The 18,842-nt window shown below is 36.3% G+C and overlaps 1 protein-coding gene across 13 annotated transcripts in view; it reads left to right on the forward strand.

Annotated features, from left to right (window-relative positions):
- Positions 1–18,842, forward strand: part of ZBTB20 (zinc finger and BTB domain containing 20) — an 818,830-nt gene that overhangs the window by 39,877 nt on the left and 760,111 nt on the right. For 4 of the 13 annotated variants that reach the window (XM_084873924.1, XM_084873926.1, XM_084873938.1 and 1 more), the window contains exon 1: positions 1,035–1,261. The exons of the other annotated variants lie outside the window; for them this stretch is intronic. The gene's annotated coding sequence lies outside the window, so the exon portion shown is untranslated. Of the gene's footprint in view, positions 1–1,034; positions 1,262–18,842 lie in introns of those variants that run through there. 13 annotated transcript variants of the gene reach the window in all.

Genomic DNA, 18,842 nt, shown 5'->3' on the forward strand with positions numbered 1-18,842 from the left:
ACAGGTCACTTATGGGAGAAAATGCACCTGGGAGTGGGAAAAGGGGGTGAGGAGCATGTGATGGAGTGAGGTGTGTAATATTATCATTATTTTGATTCTAGCCTATGAATAAAATTGGTTAGAGTTATCAGGTAAAGAGAAACACCCTTTTCCCTTTTAAGAATGGTTTTGATTATTTTTATTTTTCCTTTCTGAAAAAAGAATAAGGGATTTCTGTTATGGTTCAGATCCATATTCTATTAGGTCTTGTTCTGTTTGTGAGGGAAGCTCCTTATGGGATTTCTTTCTGTTGTTATAACACTATGTACTATATGTACTGCACCTGTTCACAAAGAGTACATTGCATTGTGATGTTTGTACAGATAGATGCTTCAAATAAGAATTCAGTCTGCCTTCTTCTAAAGTACTAGTCTATTAGGTATTTAATTAAACTTAATTCTATATTTATCTGCAATATTGCATATGGTCTTGACTTATTTACTGAGCATTGATTTCTTCTTTGCAGTTATCAGTTTTGTCTGAGATCAGTTTTCCTATTGTATGGAATCTGTTTCTTTCAGAGCCTCCCTTGACTGCTCTGACTTTAAAATCATTACTAGGCTTTTGTCAGAGCAGATTTGTTGACACTCTTCTCACATTAAAAGAATAAATTTAAAAGACTGCACAAATAAACTGTGCATTTCACTATTTCCTGCTAATATGCAAAAATATATTTATGATAATTACATGTACTGTGTGCCAGAACTGAAACAATACATTCCTCATAATGGAGCATAAATAAAGAAGGTGGAGCCAGCTGCTCTTAAACTGTTTATTTGCAAGCTGTAATGATATAGAGAATATACCTTTTTTTCACTCTGTTAGTCTGGCAATACTGGACCTGTTGCTGCATTAGACGAGTTGCATTTTGCTGGATAGGGGAAGGAAGGCTGTCTGCTATCTGGTAGGAGGGCTTTGTCTGTGCCTTTCTCTCTGTTTCTTTCTGTTTTTCTTTCTCTCTCTCTCCCCTCTCTCTCTCTTTCTCACTCGCTTGCTCTGTCTCTGTCTCTCTCTCCCTCACTGACCCCCCTGTCCCTCCCTCTCTTGCTCTCTTTCTCTTCCCGTCTCTGTGGTTTGTAAGGTAGGTTGCAGTGTGTGTATATACACAACATCAAGAGCAGGAAAATGGACTCATTAGGGAGGCAGGCAGTCATTACCACTCACACTGTACTTCCAGGGAGACACCGATTATGAGAAGAGAAACTCAGCGCTGGGGAAGAAGGTAGGGCAGACAACTTTCATAAAAAAAATCCTGCTTCCTCAATTCCCCCCTCCACCTATCATCTATTTTACCCCCAAGGCTTTTATTCTTTCTCCCTTGGATTTTAATATCCAGATTTAAGTTTGACAGAGCTGTTGCTACCTTAAAATTTGGAACATCTATAGGAGGCCTACCCTTTGCTAATTTTCTTCCTACTTATTTAAGGGTGTGCCCTTGTGATTCAGTTTAATTACTTTAAGAATAATTACAAACAAACCTATTTTTCTCACTAAAGTACCAAATAAATCAGTATCTTTCACTCTTTTAAAACAGACCCTTCCGTATGTTTGTTAGTCTCTTTGCTTTTCTTGTCTGTTTATGCACTTCCATCTGTCTGTCTATATATCATGTTGTCCTTATTTATTGCTAATTGGGTTTTGTTAGTTATGTGCCAATGAGTTTTAGCTGTAGTGCCAGTGTGGGTATTACCAAAGTGAGACTCTTGTTCTTTGTTTTACATTGAAGTTTAAAGTCCATATTTACAGTTTAAATCCTTGAAGCAGGTTGAAGACTTTTTGCCCAGCATATTTATTTGATGGCATTGGCCATAAGATGAGGGGAGTCACCGAGGGTGAGTGAGAATCTAGTAATTATTTTTATCATCACACGCTCTTCTGTATTACATCTGGGGGATGTATTTTGAAAGGAATAAGGTACTCTGTTTTGTAACTTTTATTTTGCAGATGGACTTTTATAGGGATATTGCTGTGGTTAGTAAGAATGCAAACTTTCTTAACAAGCAGTTTTTATCCTAGGACAGTTTCCTTTTAGTATGTTACTGTTTATTTATGCTTGGGGAGGGAGGAATGGGGGCTGGCCATCTTTTTACAAAGTGGAAACTATGGAGTGTATCAGGCCATCTTATGCAACAACTGTAAGTATTCTTTTAACATTTTGGAGACTATAAATAATTTGTTATTTCAAACATAGTTTTGAGGTATTTTTCCCCCTTTATATATTTTTTATTTTTTTATGGTGGGAAAAGTTGCATTTCCAAAGTAGCTGACATTGTTGAAGAGTTTTCCCAGAACAGAGTTCTTCGAAATTCAAGAGTAGTTAAATAGGTCCATTTGAAATGGACTTCTCAATTGAGTTTTATTCTGATTTGTTCAAAAGTAAACTGCTATTCATTTGAGAAAAATTAAGTCAGCTAGTAAGATACAGAAATATTTTCAGCATATATGTGTGCAACGATAGGAAAGGATGCTGATCTATAGAAATCTTTGATAATAACAATCACCTTTTTCATAATACATTATTTATTTAATAGAAGTGGCAGACTTTTTTTTTTTTTTTTTTTTTTTTTAAATTCCATTAGGCCTCTCTAACAACACAAAGAAGTCCATAAAGCAATATTCTTAACCCACCTGGGACACCAGAGCAGATTTCCAAACACATTCTCAATGTTCAAACCTAGTAAAATGTTTATTAAAAATCCATTACTCCAAGTGGGTGGTGAACTTTTGTTGTTAAAAGTCTTTTTTTACTTTCTTTAAAAAAAATGTATTCAGAGACTTTTAATTTGCTTATATTGCCTAAACTGTCTTCTAAGCTGGGAAGGCCAGCTTTGACCAAGAGTAGTACAAATAGCACGTATACTCAGGTCCTGTCAGAGACTTTTTTCTTAAAGGGGAACTTTTGGGGGGAGTCAGTTGAAAGTGTATGTTAAAAGGGGGTACACAGTGTGTTGTGTTTCATATATAATTTTCTTTGTTTCAGATTCTTGATCCAAAATTTTATTTTAAAACTAATATGTCAAAAGTGTGCATGTGTCATGCACCTGTCATTTTCTACATTAACATGATGAGTACTAGCTAAAATTCTATTCCTTTTTTCAAAAGGAAATTTTCATGTCTCTTGAGCAATAATTCTCTTTTTCTATACATATGTATATATGGAGATATCTGTGTGCTTATATGTGCTCTTAAGTACAATATTCTTATGTATAGCTGAAGGAATCACAGATATTCTTTCAGAGATGACATTTAAAATTTTTCATATTAAGCATATTAATTTAGCCTTCCCTTAAATGGAGAGGCTTTTAAGGGAAGATGAAAATTTCTTTCAGCCTTCTATTTTTAAAAAAATATATTTTATTGATTTTCTTACAGAGAGGAAGGGAGAGAGATAGAGAGCTAGAAACATCGATGAGAGAGAAACATCGACCAGCTGCTTCTTGCACACCCCCTATCGGGGATGTGCCCGCAACCAATGTACATGCCCCTGGCTGGAATCGAACCTGGGACCTTTCAGTCTGCAGACCGATGCTCTACCACTGAGCCAAACCGGTTTCGACTCTTTCAGCCTTCTAAAAAGAATATAAAAGAAAGTTAAATTTTAATGATTTTTATAGTTGGCTTGATTTTTAGAATGTGTCTACTGTATTTTCCGGCGTATAAGATGACCCCCCCTAATTTTACAGTTGAAACATAGGTTTAGGCCTATATTCGCTGTATAAGACTACCCCCCACTTCCGAGGCAACACCAGTTCATTTTTTAATAGACTGCCTCTCTGACTCTGGCCAATCTGAGCAGGCTTTTTTTCGTTTCAGAAGTCATCTTATACGCCGGAAAATACGGTATGTTTGTTTTCTTCTGAATTATAACTCATCCTTCAGTAGATCTAAAATATTTTTAGTAGGACAAATAATCTCAGCATTTTCTGGGAAGAACTGTCACAATCTAAATACAGCAGGACATTGTAAAATGTTTGAAAGTAAACTTAAAACCAGTGTGCTCTGCTGTATAGGGAGGGGTTTGGAAAGCTGAAAGGCTTGAGTCATAGGAGGGCTATAGAATGCCAGAAAAATTCATTAACCAGCATTGCTGGTTATGGTGGGCTCTTCTTATCTGCAGATAAGATCTGCCTATTGAGAACTCTGAAGTCTTGGTCGGATCACAGTATGTTTCATTTTAATGTTGGAGCAGACAGTTATCTAACACACCCACATGAGGAAGTGCTCTAAAGCAGTTATTTCATGCTCTGCCATGCCCTGTAGCTAAAACAATTTGGTATTGAATGACGTGTGTGTGCTTTTTAACTCCTATCTTGATGAAAATCAGCATTGGCTCCTCTAGAAGGACAAAAACAGTAGAATGCAAGACAGTATAATTCAAATGCTAAGTATATTGCTGGTTTAAACTTTTTTTTTTTTTAACTAAGGGGAGAATCACTGTGATTATTTTTAATATAAAGACCATATAGTAATTTCTTGGATTTTATTCATTAAGATTTCAAAACTTATGAATATTTTTCTTTTTCACATTTTTTTTTTCCTTAGAAGCCATCAAAAGGATAGCAGCTGCATACTTTTCCCTGAAATGTGAACAAATAAATGGCATCCCTGTTTATCCATTTTTGAATTTTAATCATTAGTCTTTGTGCTAATGAACAAATTCCTATATTCATAAAATTTGGCACTTAATAAATATCCAATTGTGTGATTATCTACACATGTTCTGGCCTTCTATAAATATAGAAATTATCAGTGGACGTGTTTATGGACTTGCCCAGCTTCAGTGCTGCCACATTGGAGGACAGGTTCAGGCTCTGAGTAAATGTGTTGCTCCAGGGTCTGGCAAGATATATGGGAGCAGCATCTGGCTGTTACTGCTAACTAGTGAGTGATCCTTTCTGGCAAAGAAAGGACTGATGTTGACATTCTTTGAATGTCACTAGTTCCATTCTTCTTCAGTCCCAAGGGTGGCCTGTTTAGGTCTAAAAGTTAATAATGAGCCAAGACCGGTTTCGCTCATTGGATAGTGCGTCGGCTTGGGGACTGAAAGGTCCCGGGTTTGATTCCGGTCAAGGGCATGTACCTTGGTTGCGGGCATATCCCCTGTAGGGGGTGTGCAAGAGACAGCTGATTGATGTCTATCTCTCATCGATGTTTCTAACTCTCTCTCTCTCTCCCTTCCTCTCTGTACAAAATCAATTATATATATATAAAGTTAATAATGAATATTAGACCTGACTAGTCTTGGAGGCCACATTAGAAATATATTTTAACAAATTACATATTTCAGTGGAAAATATACTTTACTGAACTTCTACAAAAGAAGTAAAGTAGTATGCCTAAGTTCCTTAATTAGTGAGGATCGAATTAGCATGAAAAGTCACATAGCATAAAAAATAAAATCTAAATATTTTAATTTGTATGGCTGTGTAACAATTGCAAGCAAATTACAGAACTCAAATATCACTGTCATAGTACATCCTGTATCAAGGATAATAAATAGTGATATATGCAGTAGTTATTATTAAATTAGAAAGCAATCATTTTAAATTATTTTTTTCATATTGTATAAGCCAGTGGTTATATTATACAAGTACTAGATATTATTTACAATGCTAGAATCAAATGACCAATGCTGTCAGTATTGGTCATTTGATTCTTTGCTGTAAACTTTTAAATCACATATAAGATTCTTGGGCATTTGGCAAAACTTGAAACTTGTAATTTTCTTGAAAACCCGTTTCATGCATTTGCATTGCTTAAGTATTTTCTAGCATTTTGTAGAATCCTTAGGGATCATAGCCAATGTCAAATAACTGGCAAAATCCATTTAATTCTCTGCCCAAACCCCAAGGAATATATCTATATCCTAGAAATTCTAGGGAATGCCTAAATTCATATGTTTTCCTGTAACATAGATACTATATATTTAATCATCAGAAAACATTTATGACATTATTTTAATGTATTCAAATATATATATTTCTTGTGCTCTTTTACTTGTAACTTCAACATAGGTGAACTTCTGAGGCTGTGGGAAGAAATAATGCCATCTATTATTACTATCATGTATATGTAAGCACTACAGCAGATGTTGGAAACAACTTTCAAGGGCCTATAAGAAAAAGGGCTTTTCTGACGCGGGCTGTATAACTGTAGTAATGAATAAGTAGCATGCTATTTCTGCAGTAAACTGTGGAAAAATTATGCTAAACTTTGGCTTCATAAACTCTCTTCCTACTCCAAGGTCAAACCTTTTGGTGATTCTACGGTTCACTTAAAAGTTATCAGCTTGAGGGGGAGATAATAGATCAACCGAAGGACTTTTATACATGCATATAAGTATAACCAATGGACACAAAACTCTGGGGAGGGAGGGGATGTGTGGGAGGGAGGGTGGGGGGCAAAAAAAAAAATCAATAAAATATATTAAAAAAAAAAAAAAAAAAAAAAAGTTATCAGCTTGAGGACATGAAGCTTGTCTTTCTGGAATCTTCAGACACTCAACTGAAACTTCAGCCTCGGTGTTTTGTAGTTCAGTTAACCAATGTAAGCCTTATATAACTGCTTTAACTTAGGAAAAGTCAGATACTGACTTCCAAGTGAGAATACTAGATAAGGAGCAAGAGTTGAGTTAGTTAATCCATGTAGTTACCAGTTGGGAAATGAAGATATTGTTATTTCTTAATATTCAGTCTCACTTTTGAAACCTTACTGCCATTTGGTCTATTTTCATATTAGCCTTTTATTATATAAGGTGAAATAGGCAAATATAATCTCAAGGGTGGCTGTATGCTGTGGTTTTCTTTTTGTTGCTGGGTTTCTTTCTATTTCTATTCCTTTTTTTTTTTTTTTTTTTTTTTTTTTTTTAAAGTCTGGAAATACTAAAATTCATTTTGGCCCAGTAAATGTTCTTTGGTTCTGCACATATTTACTAATGTATCCATATCCTTGTTTATTTACACCCATGCCCAGGCTTTGGGCTGGGCAAAAAGAACTGGAATAATTATTACTTTTTATAGTTCCTCAAATCAACAATGATCTTTTATCCCCTCACTTCATGTCTAGAGGGGAGAAGAATAGAGATGATTGAGAAGCAAATGAACATGAAAATATAAATAAAGCTGATGGTGGGAGGAGTGGGTACTCTTGAAACTTCAAAATTTATAAGTATAATAAAAGAAAAAGAGGGGTTTTTTTTAACCCTCAATAAAAGCCAATTGACCTTTTTTGACACAGCATTATCTTCTCCCTATGCCTGCCTAAATTTCTTCTTCACTCCAAGACAGATTCCAATGGTGCCACCAAACGAAAATAGAAGAGGAAGTCCTAACATCTCATATTTCTAATGCAAATTTTATTTGTTTTGATAAGATTCCTTCCCAACAAGGCAGTTAGTCCCAAGGAAAGTCACAAAATAGCATCATTAGTTTAATTAAACCAGATGAAATGATTGACTGAATAAGTTTGTGTGTGTTTCCTCTCTTAAAGTAAAAATACTTTTTATATAAAACAAACAATTCTAAACTTCCTCAGTCCGAATGGATTCAGTTTCATTTTAAAAAAATGGTTTTCTGAAACCATTTTTGTATAGTGGTTTTGTACAGCATATTCTACACCTTACTTTGCCCACTGCTGCTTTGCTTTCTAAATGTTGATGAGTATAAATAATTTGATAGTTAAAAAAAAAGGATGTTGATGAATGTGAATAATTTGTTAGTTTATAACAGGCTCAGAATATGGCCCTAAATATGAAGTTATGCTAGGATTTATATACAGCAGTTTCATTCTTATCAACTTAGCATGAAAAATGTGTATAAAAGTTTTAGAAAATAATTATTTCTCTAGTATGTTGAGAGAAACCCTATGGTGTGGTAAGAAAAAACAAAACAAAAAACACTGAAGTACTGCTTTGGAGATCAGGCAACATTAATTAATGCTAAAAGGGATTTAAAGTGCTTAAATACTGAGGCTTGGTTTTTAGTCTTAACTGACTATACGATTTTGAATAAATCATAATCTCTCCAGCCTGTTTCCTTGCCTGTAAATGAAGGGGAAAATTCCTTATTAGATTTTCTTTTATTTTCAAGAACGTGTTATTTTATTTCAAATAGTCATATAGGTAAATTCAGCTTGCATTTTCTACCTGTAAACCATTTTCTGCCTCTATGGAGAAACTTGTAGGTTGTTAATGATGCAAGGACGAAGGGAAGTTAGGTGATCTGAGAAAGCAATACATAATTTAATTTTTTGGTGGTGGTTGTCTTCGATCTAAGTAGATGTCACAATATATTATTGGGTCTATTTAATGATTCAGTGAACGCAGTGTCCCCCAAATTCTCGTTTGTCAGACAGATGACATATTTGCCTGTGGATTGTTTGATAAAAGGGTTGCTTTTAAAGGAGTGAAGCACAGTGTGGTAACTATGGCTCTATTCCTCCCCACTGGCCACTACATGTCCATGGTCTTGCACAGGGTAAACAGCTTACTTCTGAGTTTCTGCTCGCCAAGCTATACCATATCTTTCTTTGGACATTTCAATGAACACATAAAATTATGCAGAAACCATCAGATAATAGTTCTCTTTTAGATCGGCATGATGTGATATTCACAAAATGCAAAAAATGATTTGCTCTTTCTTTAACTATTAATGCTGGTAGAAATAAGAGAAGGCCAATGTTAAAACTCTGGTTTAAATTTTCAAAATAGGGCCTTTGCCTCTTTCTAATTTGTCCATTTAGAAAGGACCCTGAAGTGACTGTCAGCACCACAGTGCCACCTTGTGTTCCTGTTGCTGTGAGATTAACTGATGCCTGAGCCAATGAAAAGGAAAGAACAGGACATTTGCAAAAATTTGTCAGATTGTTTTAAGTTCTGGCTTTGTAGTAGTTGCATAAAAATCTATGTATTAGTGTGTTTGGCAATTTTCACTACACAAGGAGATGTTTAATATAGCTCTCATGCCAGTGTATATTAAAAATACTTTAAAAATTCTAGGCACAAACAATTGAGTATTCGAGATGATGAAGGTAGGGATTGTTGGAGATATTCACTTACTTCTTATCACTTATAAAGCCTCAGTTCAATCATTTCAGATAGTGAAGGTCTCTTTCCTGCATATTCTCAGAGCAACTTTCATATGCATACCTTGATACTATCACTTTTCACATTGTATTGCCATTGTTTATTACGCATATTGAGGATGGTGTCTGTGATTTCCTCATCTTTCTGCTTCCAGAAATTTCTATGGAACTTAGCCCAGAGGCATTCAAATGTTTGAGGTCTGAATAAATGATTATGTTAGTTTGGTTTATAATGTCTCATTTGCTTTATTTTTATTTCTGAGTTTTAAATAATTTTAGAGTCCTTTCTCTTCAAAAAAACACCTTCTGATGTCACCTCCTTTCCAAGCATCCCTTTATAAATTTACTTTGTTTTATATTAAAACTAGTGGCCCAGTGCATGAAATTTGTGCACGGGGGTATGTTTCCCTCAGCCCAGCCTGCACCCCCTCCAATCTGGGACCCTTCAAGGGATGTCCGACTGCGCGTTTAGTCCCGATCTTACCTGTGATCTCACAATCCAGGACTGCTGGCTCCCAACTGCTCGCCTGCCTGCCTTCCTGATTGCCCCTAACTGCTTCTGCCTGACAGCCTGACCACCCCGTAACCACTTCCCTGCCAGCCTGATTGCCCCTAACTGCCCTCCCCTGCAGGCCTGGTCACCCCTAACTGCCCTCCCCTGCAGGCCTGGTCCTCCCAACTGCTCCCCTGCAGGTCTGGGTCTCCCCCAACTGCCCTTCCCTGCTGGCCCGGTCATCCCCAACTTCCCTCCTCTGCCAGCCTAGTCACCCCTAACTGCCCTCCCCTGCACGCTTGATTGCCCCCAACTGCCCTCCCTTGCAGGCCTGGTCCCTTCCAACTGCCCTCCCCTGCTGGCCATCTTGTAGCACCCATCTTGTAGCACCCATCTTGTGTCCACATGTGGGAAGCCATCTTTGACCACATGGGGGCAGCCATCTTGTGTGTTAGAGTTATGGTCAATCTGCATATTACTCTTTTATTAGATAGGACTAGAGGCCCAGTGCACTGGTAAGGTCCCTAGTGGCTGTCAGCTGCTGGCCGGGGCCTCCGTCCCTTCCCCCCTGGCCAGCCACGCCTCCTGGTTGAACTCCCGGTAGAGGGAACAATTTGCATACTATGTTTTTATTATATAGGATGACTATTTCTCTTTTTGATTATGAAAACAAGAATATTGCCATTTCACTAGTGCATTATTGTACTTGACTTTGGTAAAGATACATCATTTCTAGTTCTAGTATTACAAGTAATATACTGTGTTATCTTGGGTAAGATATTTAACCTTTCTAGCTCTGTTTCCCATGCATGAAATGAACAGGCTGGACTAGTAAATCTTAAAGTACTTTTGTTGTTAATCCTCATTCAAGGATATTTTTTCCATTCATTTTTAGAGAGAGGAAAGGAGAAGGGTGAGAGAGAAAAGAAGGGAGAGAGAGAGACACATCAATTGGTTGCCTCCTGTATGCCCCCTGATCTGGACAGGGGATGGAACCTACAACCTAGATACATGCCCTTGACTGGGAATTGAATCCACAACCAACTCTAACCACTTAGCCACACCAGGCAGGGCGATCTTTTGACTTTTTTTTTTTAAGGGATTGGGCACATGTTAATATTATTCTCATTGTATATTTGGTTTAGCAGTTTTTAAGGCAGCATGACAACTGAAAAATAAAGTGCTAGTTTTTGAAATTACTATTTGATATCCCATTTTTAGAGAAGAATACTGAGGCACAGGGACTTTTCATGTAGAGGGCTGAACTACAGATGAACATGGTAAATATATTTTAACTGATGGGTATTTCGATATCTTGGTTGATTTTAATGTTTTTGTTTGATGTTGGTTAATTGATCTTCACTTTTCCTATTTCTTTTCACCATAAAACAAATAAATGACAACAAATTTAAACAATAAGATAAACCCATTTTTTGGTATAGGACTATAGACAACTTGCAGTTTAGAGATTTTGAATTTTTAATAACACTTAAAAATGAGTTCTACGTTTTAAATTTCAGATTTTTTTTTGCATAGAATTTACATCTGGATTTTCAGTTCATATATTACTGTCAACACCACCAAATTGCTTAAACTTCTTAAACTTGATTTTCTGATTTGCAGAAAAGTGAAATGTTACCCTTCTTGTCTATCTTGTGAGGATTAAATGAGTTGAAGTGTGCGGAATTTCTTTAAGATAGTAAAGCCCTATACTAAGTTGATAACATATTGATACTACTGCTCTAATTAAAGAAGGACTAGATAATAGAAGCCTCAGTCAAAGCAAAGCACACAGACACATTTAAAAAACACTGAAACTCATAGCATTTCTTAGTTGGCTGTTTCTTACTGGTCATAGGTTCTCTGGAGATGACTTGATATGTTTGCCCAGTTTCTTATAGTTTTGGATTAAAACCTGTAATAATAATAATAATGTATATGAGCCTAAAATTAGTGTTTTCTTTACATTACCCTTCATTCATAAATTCATTTTGACAGTGATATCTGTTAAAATAGGAGGTGATAAATTTAAAATAATAGAATATAAAGAAGTAAATTGTATATACCTTTAAATTTTTTAAACTAATTTTTAAAAATTTATCTTTATTGTTAAAAGTATTACAGATATTCCCTTGCCCGCCCATTGATCCCCTCTGACCCTGTACCTGCTTCTCCCAAGCCTTTAATTTTTAGTATTGGACAGAAGTCCAGTAATTCTTAAATTTAATGTACTTAAAATTACCTAAGGAGTTTGTTACAATTCAAATTTCTGAGCTCCATCCCTAATATGTCCGAGCATCCTGAGTTCTAGTTGGTCTAAAACTGTTAAAAAATGCTACTTTGCTTGGCTGTTGTACATCATAATCAGCCAGGGGCTTTTAAAACAGATTTGTAGGACCTACTCCCAGATATCTTAAATTAAAATATTTAGACACATATTGGGGAATCTATATTTTCAAAAACTACTTCATAAATTCTAATAGTGCTCTTGTTGTTAGGGTATATTGCTAAATTACATTTCCTATCGCACCTGAATTCATTTTCATTGTTCATATTATTTTTATTTTTTTAAAGTATATTTTTACTAGAGGCCCAGTGCACAAATTTGTGCACAGGTGGGGACCGGCTGACCTGCCCCAATAGGGGCTGTTGGGGGTTGGGCTGGCCGGAGGGAGGGGCTACTGGAGGTTGACTGCCAGCCCCGCCCCCTGATTGGGGTGGGAGGGCTGATTGGGGTTGGGCTGGCTGGGAAGAGGGGCTGTGTGAAGTTGGGAGGTGGGGTGATTGGGGCCCCAATTGGGTTGGTTGGTCTCTCAGTGTGCATCATAGCGACTGGTTGTTCTGGTCACTTAGCTTTTATATATATAGATTGATTTCTGAGAGGAAGAGAGGGGGAGAGATAAACATCAGTGATGAGAGAGAATCATTGATTGGCTGCCTCCTGCATGCCCCTCACTGGGGAATCGAGCCTGCAACCTGGGCATGTGTCCTTGACTGGAATCGACCCTGGGACCTTTCAGTCTGCAGGCCGAGGCTCTATCCACTGAGCAAAACCAGCTAGCACCATATTATTTTTAAATTAAACACAAACTCACTTTACATAGAGGGCAAAATTGGAACTGCTAAGTGTGAAAAGTTGAGGCTTGCCCTAGCTGGTTTGGTCAGTGGATAGAGCATTGGCCCAAGTACTGAAGACTCCTGGGTTTTGTCAAGGGCATGTACCTCTGTTGCAGGCTGAATCCCCAGCCCTGGTCTGGGTGCATGTGGGAGGCAACCAATCAGTCTGTCTCATGTTGATATTTCTCTCTGTCTCTCCCCCTCCCTCCCTTCCACTCTCTCTTAAAAAAAAAAAAATAATAGTAATAATCAATGGGAAAATATCCTGAGGTGAGGATTAACAACAATAACAACAAAAGAGTTTAGGCTTGAAAAACAGCAATTACCACTGTTACCCTATGAACTCAAAATTAAGGAAAAGTTACTCAGCACCTTTTGATAAATTGCTTAATTTAATCTTTATAAAAACGCTATTTAGTCCCCTGCTCTTCTGCCCATGTTATAGAGGAGAAAACAAAACAAAAAACAACAAACAAACCTGAAACTCATAAAGTAAATTGCTAAGTTCACATAGCTGTTAAATGTTAAAGCCAGGATTCAGAGCCTATACTCTTTCTATATCATATTATTTTCTCCCCTATTCAATAAAGCTTTACCAGATTCCTATTACGTTAAATGATAATGTCTAGCTTTGAGGGCCTCAAAATGCATTACTCAGGTGGTATAATAATTATTCTTACACCATGTAAAATAAACTGAAATATTTTTCTATTGAGAAATAATTTTTAGCTGGAGGTAGAATTCAAGTTTTGTGAGTGGTCAGAAGTGTTCTAAGTAGTAATAGTAAAAATTATTGAACTGATAAAGAACAATGTCCAATGGATCTTTTAATCCTCCCACCCCTACCCCTGTGCCTTTGCTGTGAGGTATTTCTTAACCCAATTTACAGATAAAGCCAGAAGTGAGAGAGTGACTTATTTAAGATTGCAGATTTAGTAAGTGGTACAACCAGAACTCTGTTTCAGTCTAACTTTTATAGCTCTGAACCAGTATATCTAATTTCTGACTGCACTTTACAGTTAACCTCCAGAATCATCAGGCTGTTCCTCTATTTGATAAGTACAACTCACTAAATACTAATTAAACTTTGTGGGATTTAACTTAATTTCTTTTTGGGGGGAATAAACCAGTTTGGCGCATTGAATCAGTCTAGTAAATTTTTTTGTCTTGTAAAGTTGGGCATTAAAATGAAAAATGCCTTCGGGAAGTCACTTGACATGAACAATCTTTTGTTTATGTTTTTATTTGAGATTTGAAATTCTTTGATTGGATAGATTATTTGCATGAAAAATTTAAATCTTACGTATTATGACATGCCATGAAACACAATTTCATGACATAGCCATTGTTATTGGTCTTAAAATAATTGATTTGCATATAAAATCCAATGACTGTATTAATAGATGCAGTGCAGCAGTGATTCATAACATGAAAAAACTGAATCCTGTTCTACAATAGCTGGTTTGGCTCTGTGGACTGAAAGGTTCCAGGTTTAATTTCAGTCTAGGGTAGGGGTGTCGAACTCAATCAGAGAAGGGGCCAAAATCTAAAATCCAGCCTAAATCTCGGGCCGAATGGTTTACTGAACAGTCATAAACTGACAATGTCATAAACTGACAGCGGAGTGCAGTGATGACAGCGCGGTGCGGGCCACATTGCAAGGCCTGGCGGGCTGGATTTGGCCCGCGGGCCTTGTGTTTGACACATGTGGTCTAGGGCATATGCCTAGGTTGCGGGCTCAATTCCCAGTAGGGGGCATGTAGGAGACAGTCCATCAGTGATTCTCTCTCATCATTAATGTTTCTATCTTTCTCTCCCTCTCCCTTTCTCTCTGAAATCAATAAAAATATATTAAAAAACAAAAACAAAATCATTCCTGAGCATTCCTGATGTTCTTATTTTTAAAAAGTGCCTCAAAGTATAAAATGACAGCTTGGGTACACAGTGTGGTGTACTACCTAATACAATTTCTCATTTATCTATTACCTGAATTGTAAAAACATTATACATTTTTATAGATTTAATACTACCTTATATGCAACAGGGATGTTAACAATTTAAAGGAGTCCTGAAATGTATAGTTTAGATGTGAAGATAATTTTATATATATATATATATATATATATATATATATATATATATATATAGTGTATATATATATATATAGTTTAGATGTGAAGATAATCACATATATATATATATATATATATATATATATATATATATATATATATATATAAAGCCAGTGACCAGAATGCTGTAATGACTAGAATGATTGGCCACTACGATGCCCACTGTGGCCAGTGAACTGGTTGGGGGCGGGGTAGCTGGCCAACACCCCATGGCCCTTCTCCCCAGCCAGCATGCTTGATCATCCTCCTATCACAATAGGGGGCATGGCCAGCCAGCCAACCTCCTGCAGACCCTCCCCTGGCCACCCCACCCAGATTGGCCCACAGCCCCTCCCCCTAGCCAGCCAGGCCCTGATCTGCTGATTGGGGCCAGGCTGGCTGGATCCCATCTGTGCACGAATTTATATACTGGTCCTCTAGTGGTTTTATAAATTTTCATATATTATGCCTCTATACTTAAGTTAAAAGATACATTTTTAAAAGGACCCACAAAGTCACTAACCAGAGGATTTTGTATTGTCATTAGCAGACTTTCAAGTTTATTGTGAACTTGAGTTCTGTTTCAACTTTCTTCTTTAAGAGTAGTCTTTTCCCAGATTGCATTCTTTTAAATTTTATCAAATGAATGGATGCTACCATAAAGTGAGAAAGGTAAAAATATAAAGTGAAGAATTTTACCTTAATTTCTTTTTCAGATATAGAAATTAAAACATGATTTTAAAAAGAAAGTTCCATTTAGCAGCAGAGCATAAATTGGAAAATTTGGTCAGTGATTTATTTAGGTTCCACAGGGAAAATCCTGTAGGGTGTTTTTGAATATCCTAAATTTATTTTGATTTGAGACCAGCTTAAAAGGGCATGTCTATCTTAAAACAGTTCTCCATTTTCCTGAGAAAAATTCCAGTGAGGCTAGTTGTGGGGAGGTAGTATCCCAACAATGAACCTTTTGGGGCCAAATAAGCACTTTAACACAACTTACTCCATCCCTTTCCTTAAACCAAAGCCTGTCTTGCCCACTGGGCTTGTTTAACTTTGACCGCTAATTTTATTTCTCTGCAGAGGCAAAGGAGACAGGAAAAAGGAGGGAAAATAACTGATGGCATGTTTGTGAGGTTTTGGCTCAGGAAATATATTTTAAATGATCCTAGGCAGTGTAGGGATGCATAAAGCAGTTGGTCTCTGAAACTTACCCCTGTTTTCAGATTAAGAAATAAAAGTCAATAGAGGTTGAATTCCTTGCCTAAAGTTTCACCATAGATTACAGTGTTGGGATTGGTCCTGGGAACTAAGTTACTCTCTATTTCAGTAAGTCAGTTGGACAGTCTAGTCAGTTTCTTTCTTGATTAAGATGCCTTTCTAATATCCCTGACCTACTCCATGTCCTTCCATTTTTTTTTTGCAACTTTCTTTTAATATCTAAAAAACTATTCTACTTATAAATTCAGGTTTAGAAGCTGGTTGGATAAATATATTTTACTAGCAAGGTTGTTTAGAATTAGCTGAGTTGTGAGGACACTGTGCATCATGTTAAGTCTTCTATCTTTGTTTTATTGGGATTGTCTAAGTAATGAGCATGGAAGCAGAAAATAAATATGGCTTTGAATAAATTGGGTCTGAGCTCATGGCAGAGTTCTGAATATAAAAAATGTGAACACCTCAAGGATAGGCCATTTTTTAAAAGTTCTAATTACAATTGATCATAGGATTCTGAAATTCCTATGCTGTTTTGATATTTTTTTCTCCTAAGTTGCTGTCATTATATGGCTTTACGGTGGAAAAGGGACTATGATAGAAATGTGAATCAGAACTTTAGTTTTCCTTAAATGGTCTCTAACTGCCCACAAATATCTCCTCTGTTTGGAACTTGTGGGAAGATTGTTTCTTGGTCTTAGTATCACTCTGTCAAAGTTGTGAATATATATTGATTCAATTTCTCACCAAAATAATAAATATTAGTTTTAAAAAACTGGCAAAACATTTTGATGTTGAGGTACCTGGTGAGTATTGCCATTAACCTTTTAATGCCATTAGTATGGTTCCAGATACCAGTCAAGCTCAATTACAATATGAGTTTTATTTGGTTAACGTAGAAGTGATGCCATTATATCAGACATAGTATGAACAGGCCACAGGGTACTAATGTACCCTCTACATTTTTATTAGGAAATATTTAAGAGTTATTCAGAGCTTCAAAACCCAAATGAAATCCAGGTATATATCCTCATGTTGACACATCTGTAGACTTGATTTATATTCTAAGAATTGCAGTTTGAATTAATTGAGGTCAGAAGCAGCTACATATTTGATTCACCAAATGTGTCCTATCTACTTGCAAATAGCAGTTCGTTTCCTTTTAGAGGAGGTGGTTGTTTTTTTTATGTAGCAACACACACAGGCTAATTATTAGAATATAAGACTTTGATAGGAATGGATTATAGGCTTCTGGTAATATTAATTCACACCAATTGGCAGGAAATTAAATATGATTCTCTAAGAAATATATTGCAGAAGGCTTAAACTAGAAATGGTTAAGAAGAAAAAACCAATACTACACAAATCCTCTTCATTAGCATTTAGTTATTTCCTATTAAAAAAAGTAATTAAAAAAATCTATATATTTACTAAACCTGTAAGATGAAAGAGGAGAGGTGTAGAATGGCAGTGACCTAAAAGTTTAAAAATATAGTTAGTGGACTTTGGGTAATCTTAAGGATAATGTGATCCAGGGTATTTATCAGTGAGCTAAGAAGAAATACTACCTACAGCACACTACAAACAGAATGCTTCATTAAAATTCTCTTAAATAGTAACAACTTAGCCCTGGCCCTTTGGCTCAGTTGGTTGGAGTATTGTCCTTTACATCAGGTTTGATTCCTAGTCAAGGCACATACCTAGGTTGCCTGTTCAGTCTCCATTTTGGGGTCATATAGGAGGCAACCAATTGATGTTTCTCTCTCTTTCTTCCTTCCTGTCTTTCTAGAATCAATAAAAAATATCCTCTGGTGATGATTAAAGAATAAATAAAAGGAAATTACTTTGTTTTGAAGGAATTAAAACACAGGGGAATGGGGGGAGGAAGAAAGAAGAAACTAGTGGTTATAATTTTTCTTTTCATTTTGATACTTTAAAAATTGTTTTTATTCTTAAATTTTAATGTGAGGGAGATAGGATTAGATTAATTGCCATTTAAATATGCAATTCCAGGGTTGTAGGCATCTTTCTGAACCAAGATGGAAAGACCACAGAAAAAAATTTTGTGTAAAATTCTCTCGTAGTGAACAAAAATTCAAGTTTCCTGCTATAATAAGGTGAAAGTGGTTACCAAAGGAACAAAAGTTTCTTATCATTCTGCCTAAGGCAAATATGGCATATTAAGCCTAAAATGAATCCTCCCCTCCTGAATGCACCCAACTCTTATTAAAGTCTTGGAAATTATGCACAGTAGGAAAAGAGGAATAAGAATTTCTGCATGCATTTGAATAAGCAACCTTCGGGGTATAGGACCTATCTAATACCTATGGATACTTTAGTGTTGAGCTGGCCAAAATTCAGTTTTTGTTATTTTACCTTTTACTAGGGTTCAACTTTAAATGGAATGATTTTCTTTCATCTTAAAAGAGGACTTTCTTTTAGTGCAAGTTAGGTTCCCTGGTAGCCTGAAAGAGTTAATGCAGTTTCCAAGAGTGTCCAACTTACTTCCAGGGAGTACTGCTGTGCATGTGAGAGTCTGGCTCCAGGATATTTGTTCACATCCCAAAACCAATTTGGCACAACTTAAAATGTCTGCTAGGGAGAGGATTCAGAGTGTTGTTAGGCCACGCAATTAGTGCTTTATTTCATGAACACCAAATTCACCCAATAGTGTTTTGTTTTAAAGAAGAGCTTGAAATTCACAATAATGGGTTTCATTTATTAGAGCCATATGGGACTCACCATCTTTGGATATATTTGTAAGGCTTTCACAAAGAAGGCTCCTTAGG

Source organism: Pipistrellus hanaki (assembly GCF_964339955.1).
Source record: "Pipistrellus hanaki genome assembly, chromosome: 2".
NCBI lineage: Eukaryota > Metazoa > Chordata > Mammalia > Chiroptera > Vespertilionidae > Pipistrellus > Pipistrellus hanaki.